At 40.1% G+C, this 9,911-nt stretch overlaps 1 long non-coding RNA gene across 1 annotated transcript; it reads right to left on the bottom strand.

Annotated features, from left to right (window-relative positions):
* Positions 1-3,549: 3,549 nt before the first annotated feature.
* Positions 3,550-5,996, bottom strand: LOC120723604. Its single transcript, XR_005693793.1, has 3 exons — positions 4,860-5,996; positions 4,113-4,242; positions 3,550-3,941 (listed from the first exon to the last, which is right to left on the bottom strand). It is a non-coding gene; the product is annotated as an uncharacterized LOC120723604 (long non-coding RNA).
* Positions 5,997-9,911: the final 3,915 nt, after the last annotated feature.

The raw sequence follows: 9,911 nt of genomic DNA on the forward strand, positions 1-9,911 counted from the left end.
CATCTGATAACCAGTCAGTAGGGAATGTTGTCTGACTGTGATGCCAGACCAAGATAATTGTCATGTGGTTGTGATTTAGCTTTCTTGGGAATTTCCTGCAGTAGCAGTGCAATGAAAGCATAATTCCAAAACAGTATTGTTAGTAGGATTCCTCCTAAGCTCACATAAGTTTAGGTAAGACGAATCCAAATGCACTTAAATGTCATAGATCCATAGCTATTGTGTCCAATAAAAATCTGTTGAATATATGTATAATATATGTGCACATGAGTCTGAATGCCACTGAATCACAAGAAAAACAATAATAAATGCATTGGCACCCAGCCCAGCAGCCATCGTGCTTTATTTTCACTGAGGTGACAGGTGATTTTATTGTGCCACTGCTGTGTGTTTCTAACAAATGAAAGAGAGAAAGGAGAAGGGACAGGGTGGGGGGAGAGAGGTTGTTTAAAGGGTGAATCAAGACATCACATTTGGATGCAGCAAAAACAAGGAGTGCAGGAAATTACTGAGCTTGTGTCTGGCTGGAAGACACAAGCTTACAGAGCTTTAGTGGCTGAAACTGAGACTTGTCTGTTCAGTCGTGAAGCAAATTAACACTAATAATAAAATCAATTTGTGCACTTTTGGAGCTTAATGAATTATTTCCATATTGGAAATTCAACACCACATGAGGTCACTAGTAATTCTGAGCATTACAGCTTATATACAGACATCAACACAAGATGATCTTCATTATCTGTCATTTATAGGCTAATATTCAGCATTCTGAATTCTACGTGACTGTATTTTAGCTTCGATTGCATTACTATCTTATGATTCATGATAAAGAGCACATGGCACTTTTGGAGGAGCGGGAACCACAGTGTCGTCTCTGTCCTCTGACCCACGCGAGTCCCAATCAAGGTGAGAGTCCTGGAGACCATCATTATAGTAAGACTGGAGAAGGAAGACGTCATTTAATCATCCTAATAACAAAACAGGTTGAATCAACTGTGTATATATGAAAAGCAAAAGAAAAAAATATTTTTATTTAATTCAGCAATTTAAAAATTCCTGCACCACAGTTTTTCTCTCAACTCATGAACAGTTATCTCCTCCATCCTGCTTTCCTTCACCGAGTCCCCAGAAAATGGCCTGAAATCTCCATTTTCACACGATGAGAGCGAACATACTTGACATCATCCACGTCTTCCCCTGGTACCAGTGGGAAAACCTGAGCGCAGAGACAGAAAGAGCCTCGAGGAATCAGAGATAATGACTGTGGCAATAAAGCAAATGAAAGTGCGCACCATTCAAGCGTGTCTCAGCCGAACCTTTACCGGTCCCTGCTCATCCCCTGTGGCCTCAGGGTCCAATATGGTGGCCTTGCTGATGGCTTTACTGATGGTCCTTGTCTCAAACTGAGGACACGCTGCCTGAGCATTACAATGCTTGTCCATTTTGCCTTTCAGCCACTATGTTTCTATTTCAACACTGCCTTGTAAATGTACAAAGGGAAGAAAAAAGAAGAGAAATTTGATGGTTTTTGTTGGGGTTTTTGTTTTTTGGGGGGGGGGGGGGGGGGGGGTTGCATAAATGTACCTAACATACAAACTTATATTCAAAGACAGAGATTCACAGGCACAATTTCTGCTTTGGAAGTAAAATAGCAGCTGCCAGATTCTTAGTTCCCTGATGAAAAATGAATTGCTGTTGCTTTCTTGAGATTGGTGTGTGTAATCAGGTGCCTCAGAAACCTCTGGGAGTCACTTTGCCGGTATTATCGCTGAATGTACAGCCTCAAAGTCGGGCTCACTGATAAAGCAGTAAATCAAGAAGCAAACTGCAATTACCAGCTGTGAATACTGAGTGTGCTGACTCCCCAGAGCCAAAACATTGTCAGTTATTATTATTTCATGTGTTTCTGAGGTTCATAAATGTTTATCCTTTCTGTTTGCTGGTAGGCATCCATTAACACAAATGAAACCCTCAGTCTTTGGGTCTCATAAGACCCGTCCACAATATCCAGGCATGCACGTTATACTTTTCTAAACATTCAGACTATTTAATACTGTTACGTCGTTGCCTCATCCTCTGTTTTTTGAGACCTGTGTTCTTATTTCTGTCATTTGCTACTTTAAACAATTTCTTGAGGTAAATTGTACTGAATTGATTTAAACTATGATGCGTATTTGTTCCACAGCAATAGATAATTGATTACATGTTTCTGTAATGGCTCGTTATGCGCAACAAATGAAGTAGGTGTCGTTGCTATGGGGAGAGTTTCGATCGCTGACCTTGATGCTAACGATGCCCCTCCTTTCAGACATGAGGTGGCTTCCTTTCAGGTGCTTGTAGGAGGCACTGCTTCGCTGAATGTGCAGCTCCTGATTGACAGAGTCATCAGTCCCCAGAAAATCCCCCAAATTACCAACAATAACTAAATAAAGACATTCTGACTATACATACATACTGAGCAAGGAACATTTCCACACTGACAAGTCGTGGGACTGGTACAGTCTAAACCTGATTTGTGTATTTTTTTCAGTTATTATTATCATGCACAGACTTTTATTTTTGTGGATCTTTTTTTTTTTGCAACAATCCACCATGACTGAGACACCTGCAGTGATGAATAACTTCTAGCCAATGACCCATTTCCAGTTGCTTGTCATACATTCATTAAAGCATTCTTTAGAAAGCTGTGCGGTGTATGTAAGAGGGATTCTATCGCCTCACCCTTAATTTTCCAATAATATTTCCTTTAACTACCCTAAGCTTCCTAAAATTAATAAATAAATATGTCTACTACCATAATTAATATTACAGAATTTCTTTATTTTAAGTTAGCATAACTTGTATTAAATTGTATTTGATTGTTGTCACCGGAGTTTACGCAGCTTCTACCCACCAAGAAAAAATGGTATGTTTTTGCTGTTAGATTGGTCTTTGAGGTGATCTATGGAGTGCACCATGTCTAAGGCCATGTCACAGCAACTACTGTGTCTGCATCTCCACTGTACTCAACCTGCATAATAAAGGACAAGTGTTCTTACCCAAACACACTTGGGCATAAAGTGCTTTACAATAAGAAAGAAAAAAGTTAAAGATGTGTTGTGTCACACTGAGTGTGTCAAATAGGGTGTACATGGTGTTGAACATGGAGACCACCTGCCTCAGTGTGATGTGGCTGCAAATGCGAGTAAATCCCTGCATCACTGAAGAGGAAGGTCACATCACGGAAAACCTGGGAGAAAAGACACAAAGTGTCTGGGAACTCTTCACAATATAAACGGCTCAGTTTATGCTTTAGTAAATGCTAGATTGGAGATGTAATGAAAAAAAATGCGACTTTTTTAAGTGCTTCATGCATGCGTGTGAGTTAGAGTAAGTGCACAGAGCACACATGTCTCGGGGCCTTCTTCACTCCCTAGCGCAGCCACAGCAAATCATGCGTACTCCCCTCTTCATTATAGATGGACCATTTTCTTTCATCTCAATTTCTTTTAGAGTTAATTAGAGCCAATTAAAGGCAAGTATTTAAGGGCAGCGTCTGTATCCTAATATTGATGAGGCAAACTGAGTCCACTGAAGACATTATAAAATTTATCAAAGTTATGCTGGTAATATATATTCACTTGCCTTTTTCTGTGCAAGAAGAAGAAACATTTCTTTGACATGGAGCCACATTTTTTTACCAGAACATTTGTAAACAAATGACCTTTTATTACCTTCAAGGTTTCTTTCCCAGCATGTTGTACAAAGACAGTACCACCTGTGTGCAATAATAGTTAGCTTAGCTTGGTACAGACAGTAGAAAAACAGCATTTTCTAACAGCCGAAGTGTTCACAGCTAGCTCTCCTTTCTGCATCATCCTGTAAAGAAGGTCTTCAGTCTTCTTCATCTCATAGTCCAGCAACTTCACGCTCTCCTCCAGCTTACTCGACTGCCTTTGCTCCTGGTTTTCCCCAGTGAGAAGAAAGAGAGAAAAAGTATTAGTTTGTGCAAAAGGTTGGTAAACTGGTTCTGCTAGACTGAAAGCTGGGCTTTAGAGCAACTTTGCATAATACAGGTTGACAAGCGAGCCGATCACTCATACAGAATACAGCTGCACTTTAGCACCAAGTACCTGTATGAGAGCTCTCTTTAGCTCCTCTCACTGTTGCGTTCCCTCCAGCACCAGGTCTCTGCTCGAGTCGTGCAGCCTTAGGTCACTGATGTACAAGCCGGTCTGACACATCACATTGAGGCTGTCCAACCTTCACATGCAGTGAAAGACAGTGGAGGTGGAAAAATACATTAATTAACAATGATAGTGGTAGTTATGTGTAATAAAATCTAATTATACTATCATTACTTATAAAATTGTAGGATATAAAAACTGTGATCATGGGATGCATTATTATTTTTATTTTTTTCAGTTTCCTGCAACATTAATAATGTAAGCAGTGTGGTGTGGCATTTGATATTTCACTAGCTTTGTCAATACAGGGATAAGGGCATTTTTCTTGCAAAACAAAATGTTTTAGAAGAGGAGGGGGATGTTTTTGTAATGTACTCAGTGGAAAACACTCTCAATTGCAAATGGGTTCCCATTAGGCTCACAAGAGCTGCACTGTCTGATTACAAGCTAATTAGCAGCTCATTTCATGCATGGTAAGTGCTGTTAGAATGGGCCTCTGATTTGATTCACTGCCCAGGCTTTTATTTCTCACTCGTAATTCACTTTAGCTCTTGCTGCTTTTTAGAATGTTTTACTTTTCAACTGCAGCCTTTTAATAAAGTTCTCTTTCTGTGTGTGTGTAGATGTGTGTGTGTGTGTGTGTAGGTGTGTGTGCATGTTTGTGTCTTTGGGGGTGAACGTGAGGCTTTATACAGGGGTTCCCAGGAAGATGATGGACTCCCACTCTGGCATGTATCTCATTTGTCCTTTTAGTTTGAGGCAGCAGCTCCCATCACTCCAGCTCTCCATTGCATTAGCACTGTTACCGCCTAAAAGAGGGGCAATCAAACGGCGAGAAGGCAAACATTCAGAGAGGTGTTTTAGGTTAGATTTTAACTGTAGATACTCAGCAGTACATTTCAGCAGGGGATAATGGTTTGCACACTGTGATAACAATGTCATCTTAATGGACTTAGCATTTTTTAAAAGAGTAGTTTGACATTTGGGGAAGTAGTTTTATTCATTTTCTTGATGGCAGTTTGATGAAAACAGATAATACCCTCATATCTGTGTGTTCAGAGTGAAGCTGGATACAACAGCTTGGCATAGGAAGCGCTAACTGAGAGAAAGCTTGCCTGACTCTGTCTCAGCTTTTGTTCTGGGCTGCCTTTGGACTTCAGAAACTTTCTACTGGCTCCAGTTTCATGTTGAAAAGAAAAGAAAGAGGTATTGAAAATATATATAAATATTTTGAAGAACCCAACGAGTCTCGCCATACATTTTTGCGAATAACAGAGAGGACTTGACCTTTATGATCATCTCCGATGACAGACTGGTAGGCCATGATCTCCACATGTACGTCAGCAGAGCAGCTGACATTTTCATAGTCAGAATCTGCGGATAAACAAGCTGAAGCACTGGGACTCATCAACGTGTTTTACCCGGGCTTGGATCAGGTCAAATAAATTCAGTCAATTGAAAACATCAAAGAGTTGAATTTCTGCAACTGCAGGACCTCAAAAATTTGATTCCACTCTAGGTGAAATATTCATTCCCTTGCACAAGAACAGACAGTTTAACAGTTTAACTGCACACTTCTTTAAAAGAATGAAATTTAAATAGCCAGGCACTACTTTGTGTCTGACTACAGTATATCTGATTAAACCACAAGTCCTCTAAATCAGACACACACCCCTGTGACTGTTTACAAGCTTCGGTCTTGGTTTGATGGTTCCTCTCGCTTAGCTAGCTGCTTGGATATGATCTGAAACAGATTTTTGGGATTGGAGATTATCTGTTTACACAATACTAGATCAGTATTCTGAATAGCTCATATTTTAAAGACTACATTGTAATCTAACTAGTGTCTAGTCTGAACTTTATTTGCTGTTAACAAGAACATTGTTGCCGTCTGAAATTTCTCACCATGTTCCAGGTGAACTCCACAAGGGGGCGAGCCACCAAGAAGGTTTCATTGAACTTCTTTCCATCCAGATCAGGGAAGACTGTAGCCAGGCTCGAGCCAACATTTTGCACCACCATGTCCTAAATCATTTAAAGGATCAGTGAGTGTGTCTTCATTTCATTCCAGACTGCCAGCGGTTATATAAAGAGGGGGCAATTTAAAATAATTACCTGTCTGTTAAAGGGGAAGACCTCAAAGAAGAAGTCAGAAGTAATGGGAAAGATTTTCTGCTTTTTCTCATCCTCTTTCATGATGTGCCGGTAGGCTGAGTTATCAAAGTTCAGCCTGTGTAGTGAAGCAGATGAGTGCTTCTTTTAAAAGTTTAAAGTTAAGTTTTCAAAAAACTGTGTTGAAAGAAGCATGAAGATCTTAACTTTAGAAAAAGGCAGCGGGGCATGAGCCGAAAGGATTTGGTAACCACTGATTTTATGTTTTTATATTATATCTTAACTGTCACTTCCAAAATACATGCAGAAAAAAAAAAGTATCCAGTTGCAATAAATGAAAATAAAGAGTTCTTCCCACCACTTGATCTTCTATGTTTTTCTCTGTTTCCACACCTCATGGTAACATGGGAGTAGTCCCCAATCATCTGCTCACAGAGCACCTCCACATGGATGTCAGTGTCATAAAATTGTTTCCACATCTGCCTCAGCTGACCCCTAGCAAATAGGGGTGCAACGATACACAAAATTCACGGTTCGGTTCGGTTCGATACTTTGGTGTCACGGTTCGATATTTTTTCGATACAAAAAAAATGTTCATGCATTTTTAATTTGTCATTTATTAAAATTATAAATATATATTTTAACTCAAAAGTACAGTTTTTAAATTTAAACCCTAACCCTTGTGCATGTTTTTTATTTTGACAGCGAATGCGCACCTGCGGACCACTTATGTGCAGCCCTGGTTATTTAGCTCATCATATTGCAGCCACAGAAATTCTTTTGTCCATGAAACCATAAAGCTGCACTTTCTTTTTGCCTTATAGTCTGATTTGTCATAACTTTCTCCGTTTTGTGGTAAGCTTTTCTTTGGCTGTCACTTCTTCACCCTGACCTGTCTTATTTGGCTCAGCAGAACTGAAATGCTTTTACACGCTCACTCACATAAGCTCAGCGATTCTCTGCGTGATCAACCTCTCACATGTTTAAGCTTGCTGCGGGAGATTTCACTTGTCATGTTTGCATAGTAAGCTAACGATTAATAAGACGATGTCAGAGGAATTGGTGCACAAATTATCCTCACTCACAGATCAGTGCTGTCGCTCTCTATACACAGTTCGCACGATTGCAAAGTGAAAGCAAAAAAACAAGCGCAAATTCAAACGCGACTTCAATATGTCACATATTGACAGTGGCTCACCGATGCCAATGACATAATTACCCAGCTACATTTCTGAAAGAATGCAAAAGCATTGACATATATTTTTCCTACAATAGCCCGACGGGCAGGGAAGAGATAGATTTTGGTAGCCCGACTGAAAAAATCGCTAGCTCCGGGACGTCGGGCTAGCGATATTGCAAGCCCTGTATCTGATTGAGGAATCACTCATCTTTGGAAAAGAGAGTTTATTACAGAGAAATGGCTCTTTCCAAAATAAAAGCTATACTATCCGCTTCTTCTGGGCTATATTCTCAGCAGCATAAGGAGAATCATGTGCTAACAGCTGTCTAAATGACTCGGCTAAAGTTAGTAGCATGCTTGTTGTTTTTGTCTTTGCACTAGGATGATGTCGGCGTAAATGTGCAGTCATATTCGTTGTGTTCCCACTAGTGCTTTCAGGTTAATCTCGTTGAAATGACCTTAACGCCACAACACGGCAAATCTCCGTTAACGAGCTACCGCCGATCGCTCCGTGCATGGGGCTAGACGGCAAACACGTTAACGAGCTAACTGCGCTAACACACTAGTTCACACCAATGTAATTGAGCATTGCATGGCACATCCAACATACTGTTTTACTTTAGTCCATGACTCGCTTACCTTCACGGTCATACGTCACATGAAAACCAAAATAATTCCAAACGCCAGATCTGAATGTTGCAAGTAGAGCTTAACTTCTGTCTCGCTAGCTTGCCCTGCGCTCTTCCTTCTGACTATGCTGTCTGTGTTGAGCGCTCAGTGGATCTGCGCTCGACAGTGCAGCCTAGGCGGAGTAGTCGAACACAGATTCACTGAGCGCTCAACACAGACAGCATCGTCAGAAGGAAAATTGATAAAATAAATTACAAATGTTGTATTGTTCGATACATATGCGTACCGAACCGAAAGCACTGTATCGAACGGTTCAATATCGATACGAATATCGTTGCACCCCTACTAGCAAAGTGTCCTATCGCTTACTCCTGCAGGGGACAGACAAAGAAAATCTAATGTCTTTCTAAAGAGATTAACCACGCAGCTTTTCCTTGTCTCTACTTCAGCTTTTATGTCTGTTGTTATGTCTCCTGTCTGCCCCAGCCCAACGCTGCAGTCAGTCCCCGACCTCCTCCCCACCCCTGCTGTAGCAGACCTGTAGTGGAGGGTCACTCCTCCTGGCAGAAGAAGGTCGGAGGCTGCACCTTGGGGTAGCAGGTATTTGTGAAAGTCAAGGCCAGTGACAAAGTTACGTATGTGTCAGCAGTCGGCACAGCACTTGGATGGAGAGAGAATGACTTTGGAAACCCTTCATAATGTGCCCTGCAACAAAGCGTGTAATCCCTTTGTAAGTAACTGGAAATTCATTGTATTTTATTTGAATTTTAATGTAATTATATTTACCTACAAATACTTTAAGGTAGGTACACTAGAATAAGGGGGTGACAAGTCAGGTTTTTCTGGAAACAAATTAAAGTGTAATTACATTTAAGTACATTCTAGGTTGTTTTAAGTGATGCATAATTTCTTGGATTTTTTTACTGAAAAACAATATTTCCCCATCGTACATCATAAGTAAGCTGTAATTCTCAGAGCACAGGCCGTATTATGGACTGGATTAATTTAGCCTTTTTACATCTTTATTTTTTAGGTTTATTTAATCTTGACTATGTTGATGTGCATGATGGATTGTCCCTTTATCATATGAATATAAACCCGCTGAGGATTGTTCTCCCTCACCGCCTTACAAGAAAAAACAAATCATCAAAGTTGCATCCCTAAATAATCGTAAAATGATGAAACAAAGCCTAACTTTTTTTTCTTCCCTTCACCATCACTGTTCTAAATCCCTACTACATCTCTACCATAAGGTGGGGAAAAATCTAAAGAACTGATAAAATACAGTGAAATGCAATTTAACTACAGAGAAATTACACCTTTAGTCACATGTTACTCTGACTTTTTTAATATAGTAATCATACAGGGACAAAGTCATTTAAGATGTTTAATGCAGAATATTTCATCCATTTTAAAAAATAATCCAATCTGATGTTATTTCATCTTATCTCTGAATATTTTTCATTTACAGTCCACGTTTTAGTCCGCCAGCTATATCTAAGTGTTATTAGTCCTTTATTGCAGTTACACAAGCTATTCCAAACCCACCGATATCTTCTGGATATGGAAGAAGCTGCATGGTATTACACTCATGTAACACCCACTAGCAGAACAACAGCCGTGACAGTTTTGTCATCTGTATCTTTTCTCACCTCAAGGATCCTGTCATAACCATATTTCTCAACAAAACCCAGGAAGCAGACACCCCAGGAGTTCATCAGCCTCTTGTGGGGTGTTGCTGTCACTCTACATGCTGCCTTTGAAATCCGGGGAATAAAACTCTCAATATAGACCTGCAAATGCAAACGCTCTGACTTAGGTGA

This window comes from Simochromis diagramma, unplaced genomic scaffold (genome assembly GCF_900408965.1).
Source record: "Simochromis diagramma unplaced genomic scaffold, fSimDia1.1 OVJJ01000685.1, whole genome shotgun sequence".
NCBI classification, from domain to species: domain Eukaryota; kingdom Metazoa; phylum Chordata; class Actinopteri; order Cichliformes; family Cichlidae; genus Simochromis; species Simochromis diagramma.